A 15738-nucleotide genomic window follows, 5' to 3' on the forward strand; every position below is an offset into this window, starting at 1 on the left:
AGTTAGGCTGGCTGAAAAGCTTCTATCTATCCCCATCAGAATCTCATTACAGGTCAACTTGCAAAGTAAAGTAATACTCAGTTAAAGAAGAAGTGACAGAATTTCTCAGCTGGCAGATGGCCTGATTCCACAATTATTCACCTTAGATGGTAGTTGGGAATAATATCCAAGAGCCTGTTAGTGCTTTACGAGCAGAACCTGTTAATTTGCACAGCTATGTGCTGATGAAGGGGTTCTGTTCAATTTGGAACCAAAGAACATGCAGCTTTCTTGTGTATTTAATTTAGATTACCTGAGAAATGGTGAAATCTAAAAATGGCCAAACCAGGATGACCCTGAGGTGATTCTGAGCCGATTTTCTAGCCTCTGCGTAGAACCTGAAGTAGATACCTAAGAAAAATAACCAGAACAGGGCAAGCATGTAGTGATACTTCACTAAATGGATCTATTCTGCTGTGGTTTGTAGCTTAGAAAGGCTTCTGTGGTAGCTTTTCTATTCAGTAGCTCTCGATGCATTTTCCTTCCATGAATTTGCCTTATTGCACTTTGACCCTGTGTGTAGCTAATAATCATAATTTCTTAGTCTGTATACAGTCCAGATGAAATCTGCATTGTAATCATTACAACGAGTCTGCCTAAATATATGGTTTTTGGGGTTTTGTTTTGTTGTTTTGTTTTGGTTTTTTTTTAACAACTGAACTGTACACTCCTGGAAAGATTTAGGGAGAAGATCCAGGAAAATTGGTTGAACTCTGTATCTGAATTTTTCTCCAACACTGGGGAGACTTCTATGCATACGTAATTACTTGGCAATTTTTAAATGAATAGATTAACCTCACATTTTTGTGTGCAACTGCATCCTAGCAAAGCATAGTAAGCCAGGGGTGGGGGAGCAACATAATTAGAAGAAAAGGTACTTTCTGAATCTGTGCTCTCTATTTTGAGGAAACTTTGGTATCATATTTCAGAAACTTGAGAAAGTCATCTTGAATTACTTGTTTGTAAGGAAAAACATGCTTCCAAGGAAAACAGAGAAAAAGACAATTCCAGGGAAAGATTTTTAAGCATCTAAGGTTGTATTTCAGGGATTTTGAGTAATACCATTTTTTAGTGAGTCCTTTTTTCCAGTTAAATTTTGTTTGTGTGTGCTCATTGTACACACAGTGATTTTTGATAGCTGCCTGCAGAAGTTCCTGCCTTTGTAGAATCTTGCTGATTCCCACAGGTCCAGTTCCTTGTCTGAGGAAAGAGAGCTCTCCTGTTGGTCTGCAAAGAGGGTTGCTTCCCCAGAGCTCTCCCACAGGATTGCAGCCACTTGTCTTTAGGGTTCTGTCTGACTGAAGACATTGAAGTTCTACACTCTGCAAAAGTTCACTTTTATTGTTAAGGATCACTGTTTGCTTTACTCAGCCTAATACTTTAGACACAGATTGGTTTTCCTCACTACTTTAATTTTGGCTGTAGATGAATTGCCTGTTCCTGGAGAGAAATAAAGATGAAACAATAATAATCTTTCTGTCACAAAAGAATATAGTTTTGGGGACTATTCTTGCAGACAGAACAGGCTATTTTTTAAAACAAAACAGACTGTCAGACCAGTGTATTAGCTTCACTTGAATCTTTACCATTCCATGACATTTTAAGAAAAGGCAGAAATGCCAAATTTACTGATGTTTCAGTTCTTAGGGCCTGGAGCTATTTCTGCAACCAATTGAGACTATTTTGTTGTAAATATTTTTCACTTTATCATCTCCTAACTGTAAATTTAAAAAATGTGAGATTCCTTGATTGTTTCACCTTTTTAAAATAAGCATGTTCTTCTATCTTTTCTGAGGACTTGAGAAACATGCTTTGTTAGTAAAAGATCTGGCTCACTTCTCCAAAAACCTTTCTATCCCTAGAAAGCCAGCAGAATAGGGAAGATTGCCTTTCCCAGTGTTGGTGGTTTGAGCCCATAGTCTCCCATCTTCCTTCATGAGTAGGAAGAGGGCTGGCAGGGAATATCTTCTCCATGGTTCAAAGCAATAAGCAAGGAGTATTTCCCTCTTTAATGATCACATTACTGTAAAACAGATATTTTAATGTCCTCATTTTCCAGGGTATGGTTCTTTCATTGACTTCTCCTTGACAGTGGTGAGCTCCTCTCAGACAGGAAACGCAGTGGTTACACTTCCCCTTTTACAATGTGGTAGTTTTGAGCAGTGATACCCCATTGGAAAGGGAGGGCTTGTAGTGAGCCAAGGGTGGCAATGCTGGGGAAACAGGGAGGTGCCTGAGCAAGAAGAAGTTTTGAGCACTCAATAAGAGATCTTGTGCTGCTGCTGCTGTTTAAGGCAAGCAAAATTTTAGCCAGGTGCAGGGAGAGATGTTGGTTCCTTGTGTGTTACTGACCCCAGTGGCCTCCCTGCTCCTCAGTGGATGCTCTGTATCCACATCACACCTCCCAGGAGAAATAATTTTACAAGGAGCATAACCCCACTCACACTACAGGTCTCTACCAATTTTCTCAGGCAAAATTCTTCCTCATCACCTTTTGCAATGCATTCAAATATTGGTCTGAGGAAAGCTGAGCAGTCAAGTTCATCTCCATTCCTTCTTTGCATGTATTTTTCTGGGACATTGAATTTCAGGCATCTAAGTGTGTTTGTTGTTGACCTCAATTTCAAATAAGGAAATCTCTGGTGACACTTTCCAGCCTGAGCTATTGGCTGTAAAAATGATGCAGTTTTCATTTTGTTGACCTTATTTATCATAATAAGGGCAAATGCAGTAGTTTTTTCCTTCATTCCAACTTCATAAGCCCACACAACTCCTCTTTCAGCTCCATTTGAAATCAATGTGAAGAAATTGATTTCAAAGCCCAGTGAATTTAGTAGGAGTTACTCCATTGACTTTTAATGTGCTCTTAGGTGTGCTCTGTAATAGTGGCATGACCACACCTGAAATAGAAAAAAACTTATTTTTAAAAATATGCAATAGGATGATAAAATTCTGATTCTAATGAGATCTATCCTCCAAGGAGGACTCTTGGGGTAGAGTTTGTCACAATTTTAAGTGTACATGGCCCCCACTGAGGAAACAGTTTTATTCAATCAATCCAGTGAGTGCAGAATCTGAATCCCCAGAGGCGGGGATAGGCCAAGTATAAATATAAAAAGCATTCCTGAACTTCAAAAGAGAAGGCAGTACTATGGATTCTTTCAACTCTTTTTAACTTGCTTTAAGTTAAATTATGTAGCCTGTTGCTCAAGTACCTTTGAAGTGTCTGGGGATGCCTGTATGTGTAAGCACGTATTGAAATTAAAAAAAAAAATAAAAAAAACAAGGTTGGACTGGTATTAGTTGTCAAAGTGGGCTATGCCAAATTCCATCTGTATTTGAGACAACAACAAAAGAAAAGAGAATATTCACTCTAAGCTATTTGGAGTCACCTTTTCAAATTAGAAATGAAATTTGAGGGTTTTGTGCTTAAATACTTAAGACCTTGAGCCATTTGAAGAGACAACAGTATAGCACAGTTTTTAGGGAACTAGAACCATTCACAACAGCTTCACAAAGACCCAGATGCTTGTGTTATTCCCTGTACTCAATGTTTAGTGTCAATCCTTTTTGATTTTTTTCTCTCCTGCACCAGGCCAGGGTGTACATAACTGCATCTGCAGATTCATTCCAAAGCAGCCATTAAATTAGTGCAGTAGGCAGTTGTTCCTTCAAACACTGAAACGATGCTCCCTAGTGAACAGGGCAAATGTCACCTGTATTGGATCAGGCTATAGGTTATTGTTCCTTCTGCAATTAAATACAGACAGCCTTCAAATTCAACCTTATAATGGCTGATGTGGAAATGGTTGTGAACATGAAGTGCTCAAACAAGAGTACAGATAAATATCAGTGCCTGTTACTGGGTTCAGGTTGGAAAATTTTCATTGGTTTCCTTTATCTCAGGCCTCCAGGTCTCTTAAAAACAAAATATTTACTCCAAGAAAACTTCTATATTTCTTTCAAAATACAACAACTAGTTCTTCAGACAAATAAATAAAATATTTTGTGTTGTTTTAACTTCAGAAGCAATAACAAAAACTAGTAATGTTTTCTATAAGTAAAAATTATAGGTTCATTCTTGTGTATGCAATCAACTAGATTTTCCTTGTGAGTCGTGGAATCAGAATATGCCTTGATACACATAATCTGCTCTCTCTTCTCCAAATCCTGCAGGAGACAATTAATTTTACAATGTCTCCTGTGCTGTTCTTTAACATATGTAATCAGATTTTGCTCTCATTTACCTCTAATGGCCAATAAGATAAAATATTATAAACATACAACACACTGGAGTAGAAAAAAAAATACTAAAACAGACCAGAATAAACAGAAAAACTTTTTCACCAAGTTGTATCTCCAGGTGGTGTATTTGCATGATGAAAAATGGACTACTTTTGTTGTATTCCTGGCATTACTTCTGTAAGTTTTCCATGTGCCAGGTTAATAAATAAGACCAGTATGTGGGAATATAAAAAATATTCCTGTTAAATTTCAATTTCTGAAACCTGTTAGCCAGTGGCACTTGCAAAAGAAAGCCTGGAAGTTTTATATACCACCTGCTTAGGACAAAGCCTCCACTTATTTCATTGAAATAATTTGAGTTGCAGGAAGTTTCTCAATTTATTGTGAACTGGAAATATGTGCAGGTTGATAATATCTCTATACCTTATATTCTTGCTTTAGCCACTTGGGTCATAAGACAGAAAATTAGGAAGGAGTAATATCCTGTTTTAAACAAGATCTAGCTTGAATTTTATGTATGAATGTCTTCAGCTGATTTGTCATTAATCTCTTAAATAATAGTCTAAAATATCAAGTCTCTAGAATGTATAATATTTTCTACAAACAGCCCCATATAGTCCAAGGTCAATATTGTTGAGAACTCAGCACAAACACAAATTCAAGCACTTCTAATGCAGGGCTTCTAGCAGAGCAGGATATAATCTGCTGTGTCTGAATTCATGCTGAAATAAGTTCTATTGCTCACATTCAAATGAAAACACCTTTATGTGAAGAGAGGGTTTGCTTTTATTGGCTAACCATTGGAAAACTCAATAAATTCAAATTAAATAGGGTTAAGGAGTAAAGTTTAGTATGAGAACACAAAAATCCTCAGGGCTTAACTGTGGAGTGATTCTGTGTTTCCACCTGCTGGAAGCTGATTTTCCAGCTGGCATATGCCCTCTCTGGATAAGGACAGGTTAATGCCCAGCTGCAGACATGCTGAAGGGAAAATAAGTTTATTCTTGTAATCACAGCAGTTTCCATAAAACCACATGGATCAGTGAATGTTTGTCTAATACATTTGGGGAAGCTGCAAAATGCAGCCCTGAGGCAGCAATGCTTTAGTTACTTCACTAATGCAGCGTGTTAAAAGAAATAAAAATTAACTTGCCAGTGATTGCTACTCAACTTTTTATAGTTGCTGCAGATGCTGTGATATTTTATTTTTGCAATTAATAAGCTTGAATCAATTTTTTAAGCATCTTACTCTTATGATTTACAGGGGATATTGAGCCATCAAAGCTATCAAAAGCATTAATCTTTAATACGAGGGCAATTCAGTTATCTTGCCAGAAAGTTTTAATTAGAAGGAAATTCTTCATCTCTCTGATGCTTAGCTGTATTAATCTTTCTGCATCAGTGTATCAAGTTTTGGCTGCAGGAACAATGTTTTAACTTAATTAATTCTTTATGAAAAAAAGTTGCTCTTCAAAATTTGGCTTAGATCTTACTTGCTAGACAGCTACTCAGAGTTTCTTCTGCCCTTAAGTAGAAAGTTACTTGCATAAGTTGTACCGGTTTGAAAAGTTGAATGAGGTTTTCTGAAAGCTTGTGCTGATAACCTTGGAACTTACAAGTGGATCTTCCCATGCTGGCAGGACAGGAGAGATTCTAACTCTTCCAGGTGGGCTCCTTAATCAGCCTTCTCACAGCAACAGGACTCTAATCATTACAGAGATCAGGAACTGGGACCTGCAAACACCTAATGGATGTAGAAGAAGTCATTACAACTGTAATAGTCAGAAATGGTAGTGCAATTAATTTTATATTTTTTTTGGTCAAATGATTCATTATGAAAATGAGAATTTTTCTCTTTGATTCCAGGAAAACATTTCGGACGTTATTGTCAATATATTATTGCTAAACCTTGATTAAGATCATTTTTACAACACAGAAACATATTTCAAAGCTTTTAATTTTTCCTAAATTACATTATACAGAAGCTGCTATTTCTCTTTAACAAACCAATTGCATAAAACATAAGAGAGCACTTACATTAAATGAAGGAAAAAAAGAAACTAATTCCAGGCATTTAAAGAAGTTCATAAGGGGAAAAAGTCCCCAATCTAAGAATGGTCTAATTCTCTTCATGTTTATCTATGCCCCTCAGTAATATTTATTAATTGTAATTGCTGATTTTACAGTAAATTGTTAGTGTATTTTTTTAAATGTTTATATACACCTCTTTCAAGTGGCAAATTTAAATGTTGCCTCTTATTTAAATTTTACCTATTTCTGATCATCTTCAAACAGTTTGAACATAGAAATAATGCAATAGTTCACTGCAAATAATTTTTTGTTAAACACCTTTTTAAGTGTTTAATAAGGAATAAGGAGGATTTTTTTTGGTGGGAAATTTTTTACTTCACTTCTTGAAGAGCCACTGTCGTGAGAAATACATTTCCCATGATGTTTCTCTTCCAGAGTTGCCAAATGTCATATTAATATTCTTTCTTCCTTATTTATTGTAAGTATGCTTCTGGCATCTGCTTTTTTCTTTTCTTCCCCACACACACACAAAAAAAAAGAAAAAAAATTTGAAGTTGTACCTTTTCCAGATGATCAGAATTATGCATCATGTCTCTGTTTCATTCATTGACCAAGCCTTTCCCAACTTGATTTGCCAAAATAGGAAAATGGAGGTACATGCATTTTTCTCATTTATGTAGTGGTTTGGAGAAGCTGAAAATTTTAGGGGTTAAGTTTCTGCTTTTCTCTTTGACTTAGAGTAATTTCTTGGCTCTAGTCTCTTCATGCAGGATGTGCTTATGCAAGCAAACACATCTATTGTGGAACTTCAGGACAATCCTGCACCAGCAGAATTTGTTTCTCTGTGTCAAATGTAGTTGATATTGCCAAGAGAACAGCCCAATGTGAGCTTTCAAGCAAGTTGCTTTACAGCTGTCATTCCTACACCCAAGGTATATTCTATAGGTATAATTGGTTTTTGTTATGTAATATCTTTGCAATATCTTTTGCTTGGTTTTGGGAGGGAATCTGTCCTTCAGCCATGAATGTGTACCTTTCTGAGCACTGAGTTACAGCTGAATAGCACATATCTTCCAGGAACCATTATCCATTAGATAAATTATGAAGAGGTATTAAAACTCCACTTGTATCTAGATTTTTGATGTTTTCTTTTTTAGGATCTGTTCAGAACCCTTTTTGTTGCAGTTAATGAATGTTTGCTGTTTAGCTACCTATTGCATTTCAGATGTTACTGTCCATCTGAGCACTAAAAATGTCACTGAAAAGTGGCAGTGGGTCAAGACTGATTTATCTATATTGTTCTATATTTTGTCATTAATTGACATAAAGATTTTTGAAGGCAACCATATCTGGGTTTTGCTCTTGAAGGATTAGTGCTCGTTCTGGACAATCCCATTTCAGCACCAGTTTCCAAGCCCAGTATGTTTTCAGAGCTGTCTCAATAGTGTGTCATTTAAAAGCTTGCTCAAGCTTCTGACTGTGTGGTGTGTCTTCAAGAAAAGGCCTGCCACATTTCTAGGAAATGTACACTATTTTTAAAGGATACATCTTGCAAATATAGTCCTGTGTACTCTGGCTACAGTGAATGCCAAGACGTAACCAGGTTTCTAAATAAGGAGCTGTGTACATCACTGCTAATTTGCCATCCCTGCAGCAACACGTGGTATTTGCACATTTTCTGGCTCAGACTGCAAAGTTCAGTGACACAAGAAGTCTCAGCTCTATTCCCTTCTAGACACAGGCCCCAGGTCAGGGCTGAAGCCTCTTGAAATTGCTCTTCAGTAAAGCAGCTGCTGTACATTGCCAGTGCTCTCTGTAATGTATTTGCCTGGTGGATCAATGGCTTAGATTTTCAGTGTCATAAATCTGGAAGTTCAACAGCTTTCAAAAGCAATGCATGCACTTACAAAAAGTAACCTAATGGTTGAGTAGAGATTTCAATAATGGGATCAACAGTGCTCATAGAAAGCAAAACAACAGAGAAGGTACTTTTAAGCTGAAGAAATCCTAGCAAAATAAAACATTAATCAGTTATGGCAGAGTCATATAATTACATTACTTGATTTTAAAATGCAGCTGTGAATAACCCAATACTAAACACTTAAACTTCATAAATGACTGTGCTAATAGGTACTTACCAAAATACATGGCAATGATTTTGCATGTGTCAAATACCAGTAACCCTGAAGATATTTATGTGCTATCTGAATAGAAATTTAGCTCTTATATTTGTATTTCCTTTTTGTGAATACTTGAGTTATGGGCCCAAATTCTGGCCAGAGCACATGAGGATTTTAGACACTTGATATTCTATTTAGAGAGACGTATAGCATTACAAGTATCCAAAACATTACCCCCAGAAGTTTAAATTACAATCAATTTGAAAAAATCTTTTATACGTTCACAGGAATTTAATCCCATCAGTTTTGGTGATGTACACCAAATGTTCACTCTCTATATTCATCTTCATGCAGGTAAAATAGTGATAAAAGTGTATTAATTTTCCTGTGTACTCTTTCCAAAATGTGACTATGATACAGGCTGATATGCTCTTGTGTATGTCTGAAAGCAGAATCCTTCTATAAATTTAATGTACTATATCAAGAAATCTTCAAACTGCAATATGTATAGGGTCCACCTTCCTTATAAGGCACTAACTTACATTATTCTCTTTGAAAATGTTCTGGCTCACAAATACTGTGCTTGAAGGCCTATTACATTCTCCTTTATTACAGCAACATCTCCTTGTGACATTCAAAATGCTTGTCTTTCAAGGATGCTGTTATAATAAGGTCCAGAGTGCTTGTAATAAATTCATAGAGATCAATGAGTAGTTCATGAAATAGCTTCACAGTCACTTCTGTGTGAAGCAGCAGTGCAGCAATATAAGAACTATAAAAAAGCAGTCACATACAGAATTAAATGCCATGCTGCTTTTCACATGAAATTCTAAGAGGTTATGCTTTTCTTTTAATCTACATTATGTTTCTGTCTTGAAAAGGAATCTTCAACAAATTGCTGAAAATTTGGAGATATTGAATTTCAACTTTGTCTTGCTCTGGGTTTTTCAAGGATTCCCATGTTTTGATGAAAATATGGCTAAAGGAATAATCATAGGAATAGAAAGCACTTAGTTAATACAGTAATAGGCTTGTAACACCTGCTGTATCTGTTGACTCTGTTGTTGCTACAATAAAAATTGTGTCTCTTATGTTGGGCAATTTCTCTTTCAGTGTTTCTTTATATTTAGCATAAATGTATTTTAAACCTGGAAATGGTTGAGCAAATAAAATCCAAATGCTATTTCAGAACAGCACATTTTGTAAACTTGGGTTTATCATTTTATTTTACCTCTTTTTATAATGAGCAATTTTACATTTTATAAAGAATGTGCATTTGTACTATTGCAGTGTGCTTGTTGTTACTTGTTTAAAGCGTTTTATTAAAAAAAACACCCTCTAAAATAATTTTATTGATGCTACATGATTTGTACATAAGGCAGTTTTACACATACGTACTCTATAAATGTGCCAGTTATGTTTGAAGACAATGTCATGCTGGTGCCCCTTCCTTAAGTCAGAAGATGATTCTAAATCCACGGACTTTTAACTATGTTTATTCTTTAGAAAGCAACGTTTAAGTTGAATGCATGTAGGCTAACTGTTCAAAAAGTCAATTGCAAAAAAAGTTGTAATTAGAAACAACTAAATTTATTTATAGTTAAAACTTTTTTATGAAATAACCTTCTTTATACTTGTTCTAGAAAGCTGGTATCAAAATTGACTATTTTCATGAAATAGCACTGGAAAAGAAATACATCAGAAATTGCTTTTCTCACTTGTAGTCAAACCCATCACCACTGCTCTTTCAAACAGCTAAGCTGCTCTTGATTCCAAAGATGGAATATCACTCTGCTTTACAATTGCTTTAAGCCTGTTTTGCTCTTTAGAAATACAGGAGAAAGAAGAATGAGGCTGTGTGGGATTTTTGTCTATCAGTCTGCATAATCAATAGCTGACACAAAAGGACTAATTGCTCTTAACATTTAAACAGAAGAGCTTATTAGCACAAAAGCTGTGTATCCTCTTATTGTAGCTGGTAACTCTACTATCCTGATACTTATCTACAGTCACAATCAGATAAAAACTGTTGATTCCAGCAAGGATCTGGCAACAACTGAGGACTGTAGGAAGATGGGAAGAACAGTGTTAGAAGTATAATCCAGTCTGTCAAGAAGTTTCTCTTTACTGTTATCGAAGGATTGGTCTGATGCTTTTCAATCTTACCTCTATTTTCAATATTGTAGTCAGACAAGGTAGGAGAGGGAGAGCATATATGTTCTTCTTGAAATTGATTTAAATGACACATTGTTTTTAATGTTTTAAAGTGTTCTGCCTCTTAACATTTTGTAGTCGTGTCTATTCAGCATTTCCTTCCTTATCTGGAATCTAGAAATGTAGCAGAATTATAGTGAAAAGTTATCGCCATTTAGAGATGCTTTATTTTAAAACAGTGAACAGGAATAGGCATAAACAAAATGTAAAGTGCCTTCCACTGGCTGGCTACATCAGATAATGCTCCAGACAATTGATTTTGTTGCATGCACTTATGTATGAAGAAATGCATTGGCCTGATTCAGCACATGTGTATTGTGAGGTTATGGAAAAGGCTTGGTCTGCTACCCAAAGTGGGGGTGCACAAAAAAAAAAAAAAAAAAAAAAAAAAAAAAAAAAAAACCCAGATTGGTGAGGGCATACACAGAAAAACAGACTGACTAGTATGTTTACAATTTATGCAACACTTCAGTGCTTCCCACTATCATTTGTATCTTAGAAATTTACTGTACCAAAGTCTCTTTGGAGTTATGACAACTTGACGTTACCTTTGTAGAAAGATTCTGGAAATTTTAATTAGCAATCCAGAAACTGAAGTACTTTCCACACTCTCTATTTTTTGCTCCACAAAAAATATGAAGTGTAATTAAATGAATGAGATGATTCTTGTTAATGTCTCTGATGTTTTGCTCACAGCCCATGCTTCCTACAGCCTGTAGCAGGGAAACCATGTACAGCTTCCTGAAAGTAGGACACTGCAATAGAATGTGTCATCATCTTGTCTTAAAAAATAATTAAAGTATTAAGGTAGCTTGCTGGAGGAAGGATGCAAAACTGAGGTATTCTCTTCCCTACAGAAGGAAAGAACTTTTTGTGCCCAAAAACCTTATTGAGCACTGTCTCTGTCTCCCTGCTGTGCCATTCCTCAGCTGTCACCTGTTTTCGTGTCCAGCTGTTCGCTGTAGCTTGTGCAGCCATGGAAAGGTGAGGAGCAAAGGGACAAAAGCAAGAGGATAAGGTGTGGGATGGGAAAGTTAGCAGGATTGCTCCAGAACATTGAATTGCAGAAAAACTTTGCTTTCAGATTTCATTTACCTACCACTAGATGTCTAAAACTATATTTTGATATCTATGTGGACATTATCTGGTAGCTCCATGTTTTCATGAAGTCCATGAGAATTGTAGAAGTACAGCATGCACAAAAATAATGTTGTAGGTTGGATGCCTACAGTCCCAAAGTTATTGATGTTGATCAAGCTCTCATTGAAAGGTGTCTGAGCTGCTATTGTGAAGGAGTAAATAGGACTGTTCCACAACAGGACTGCCTCTTTATTGAACTCTTAAAAATCAAATATTTGCTTTCACTGACAGATGCCTTAATTTCAGAGCCAGAATTTTCTGTTGGAAGATGATATAGTTGCATTTATTTCAATTGAGGAGCAATTAGCCCTTTTACTTAGGGGGCCTTCTGGAGATTTAGGTATTGTGTTCAAAATATTTCTTTAAAAATCAGGAGCTTTGTTTAAACCTCTTTCAAAATAACTGACTTCACCATGTGTTCTTTGCAATACCATAGCCCTGTGCAGCCATATTTTTTCCTCTGCTCTTTCACGTTCTCAGTTGCTGAGCATTTTGCAAGTGTTTCCAACTTCTTCCTTGGCACTTCAGTAGCTTAGAATTTCTTTTTTTTAAATCAATTTTTTATTTGGGAATAATTGTAATTTTATTTGTAAAAAATTTGTAAATTTTAAGTTTTTTAAACTGATGTTTGTTTTCCCTTCTGAATTTCTTGGAAATAATGGCTTAGGTTCCTTTAGGACTTGGAAGGAATGCTTGGTATTTTTCTGTACCTCAGTTGGTACATAATACACCTGGTGTCCAGTTCTGCTGTCTAACCTGTACTTCATGTGACATTGCTGCTAACAGGGTCTCTAATTCTAGCTGGGAACTTTCTGCTCTTTCTTCTTGGCATATTAATAGAAAAAGCATATAAATTATTACACAAATCTTTAAAAGATAGTTTTAAAAAGCCTTTTAAAGGCCTTTTAAAAAAGCCTTTAAGTCACATGGTTAGGAATGTTCTCCTAAGCAGCTGTTGCTAACCCAACTCTCAAATTCCTCCAGACTGAATTAAATAATTATACAAAAGCTCAGAAGCCTTCCTATAGAACTCTATGTAATACAGAATAAATGTAGCCTAGCTAATTCAGGATATGAAACTGAGAAAAGTCTGTTTCTTTTTCAGCAGTGCTCCTGCAAAAGTAGTCTTTTTCTTCCCTTCTTCCATCTTTCTTACATTTATTCCTAAAGATTCTCTCCATCAGTGTGTGACAAAGTCATTCTTTTATCTTGATTTTTGTGAAAAACTGCTTTTCCCTTATGGCTTCTTTTGGCCTAGAGCTTGTGAACCTTCAGTCTTTGTCAGTGTGGAGTGAAGGAATATGAAATTTTCTGCAAATTGCCCCAGTGTATTAGCACTAGGGCTATGCAAACCTTTCCAAGTGTGATTTGAAAGGGTTACTTTCAAACCACGACTTCTGTGGGAGATCCAGTTCACGTGGGTTCACAGGCCAACCAGTTAAAGGAAAGGTTTCGGGCTGAGCCGTCCCCTCCCTTCTCCCTACACGTTTTCCCATGGGTTGGATCTCATTACAAACCCACAGGCAAGGTACAGGGTCAATCACATCATGTTAATTCATACAGGTTGACTGGTTCACTGGGACTGGAAGCTGAAAAGGTGAGAAGTTTATCACAGCAACATAACTCTGATCTTAGAAAAACAAACATCTCTAAACTAGGTCTCTTCTTATCATATGAATCAAAACCTTAAATAAAAACAAGATAATTTTAAATAATTGAGGGAATCATACAGGGAATCAATCTTCCCCTGCTAGGAATACTCAGAGGTTGGCTTTACTTCTAACACAAAAAGATCTCTGATCTCAAGGAACTATTCCTTTCTGAAACTTGGATATAATTACATGGACTGAAATATAAAATAATAATGAGTCAGTTCTATATACCTGGGAGAATTACAGTGTGAGGCACACAGGGGAAGGAAACATTTTAATGACTTTTCTGGCTGGAGAAGTGAACTCAACTGAAATATTTTATCTTCTGGGGTTAGGGGGGAAAGAAGTAAAAATACTCTCAGCTGAGCAAAATTGGCACAAGGCAGCACTGATCCCATGTGTTATTTTAAGTTATGGGAAATGTAAGATGCATAAAATACTTTTCCTCCATGAGCTTTCTTATGGAATGTATTTGAAATAGATTAATAACATAATGAGTATTACTGTGCTTCATCTGAAAACAGCTAATGGTATTCCAAAGAGTTTTTTGCTTTGTTTCTGTTTGCTTATTAGTACTGGGTTATTATCAGAATGTATTTAATGGCTTTTATCTAGACTTAAGCAAAACCAAAAGCAAAATCTGGATTGCTACCCCTTTGTAGATGTCCACGAATATTTGTGCACATGGTTTTTTCTTTGTGTTTTCACTTTACTAGATTGCCCCCATCAAAAACTGAGTTCTGTTTGATTTGAATATGTGCTTTGCCCACCTGAGCTGTCTTTGGCAATGGGTGTCTAGCATGTCTGTATATATACTGTACCTATACATACTTTGCTCTGTGTTGGGAGGTAATGCTGTACAGTAGATTTGAACCTAAAATGGCTGACTAGTTTCTAAATAATCCCTAAGGAAACAGTTTAGTCTAGGCCATTATCTTGATAGTTCATAATTAGGTTCAATAATAAAGCTTGTTTTGCTGACCTAGGTCAGATCATGGCGTCCAGCGCATCTGTGCGCAGTGACCTTGCTCTGAGAGTGTATTGTTAGAAAATCCATTATTATCATCACATACACTTCGGAGAAGTGGCTGTTTTGTGAATTGATGGTGTGATGTTGCCACTTTAGATAAAAGAATCCATGAATTATTGACTTAATGAGTTAATGTTGCTTGATTTCACAACAAGGTCTTTTTAGGCTGGGTGCTATTTACTGAACACATCATAACAACATACGAAGGAAGGCACGGATAGTACAGTGCATTTACTACTCTCTTCACTTCTAATAAAGCAAAGTGTCAGCTAAAAATTTTTGTTTTCTTTAGTAAACCATAAAAACTTAGGTAATTGCAAGCAATCTTATTTAAACAATTAGCAAATAAAATGTTTATTTTGTCACTGATTTCTTATCCCTTCCTTGTGTTTGGCTAAAGGTCTGTCCACAAGTACTTTTTTTTGGAATGTAAACATGTCTTTGTCCCTATGACTAAGCCTAATGCCGCTACCATGTGGAAGCCCAGGAAAGGTTATTAAAAGTCAATCAATGTCATCCAGAGTTCATTGTTTTAGCTTTTTTCTTTTAAAGCAGAGTTCTCTAGTAAATTTATGATATTCAGAAATCTTGAGAATATAAAGCTTTTATTACAGAATATAACTTGTTTGAGAAGAGAGGGCAAACATACGGAGAATGTCCCAGAGCAGATATTTTAGTGGTAAAGGCATCAGGTTTCAAATATCTATACTCCTTTGATCCCAAGGTGTGAATCCCAGCTCTGTTAACTGCTCACTCCTACATGATAAATAAAATAAGATCTGTTTGCAGTATCTTGTGGAAATGTATGTCCTATGAAAATATAACTCTCACTAAAATGAAACAGACTGAGGACTGTGGAATTCAGGTCTACATATAGGTCTTCTGAAGGGGACCATATCAACCAAGACCTTCACATTTTTCTGAGGTGTACATTAGTTTTAATCAACTCTATGCAAAACCAAAGAACTGCATAGAATTGTCCCTGTGGGTATTAACCTGAATGTAACTCTCACACTAGGGTTCTGTAGAAATGGGTAAAATATGCTGGCCATGTATGATCTGAAATACTGTCATGAGAAAACTTGATTCTGACCCTGCATGTTCTTTGTTGTTCCAGTCTTTAGATAGTGTTAATTGTAGGTAAATGCCTTGTACTGTTGTCCCAGTGGTGTGAGGATCTGCCAGAAGGACTGTGTGTGTAGCTCTGCTTCTCCCCAGTCTCACACCTGGCTGGACCTTGCTAACTCACTGGCTGTACATCAGGGAG

The sequence above is a fragment of the Melospiza georgiana genome, chromosome 13 (assembly GCF_028018845.1).
Source record: "Melospiza georgiana isolate bMelGeo1 chromosome 13, bMelGeo1.pri, whole genome shotgun sequence".
Classification (NCBI taxonomy): domain Eukaryota; kingdom Metazoa; phylum Chordata; class Aves; order Passeriformes; family Passerellidae; genus Melospiza; species Melospiza georgiana.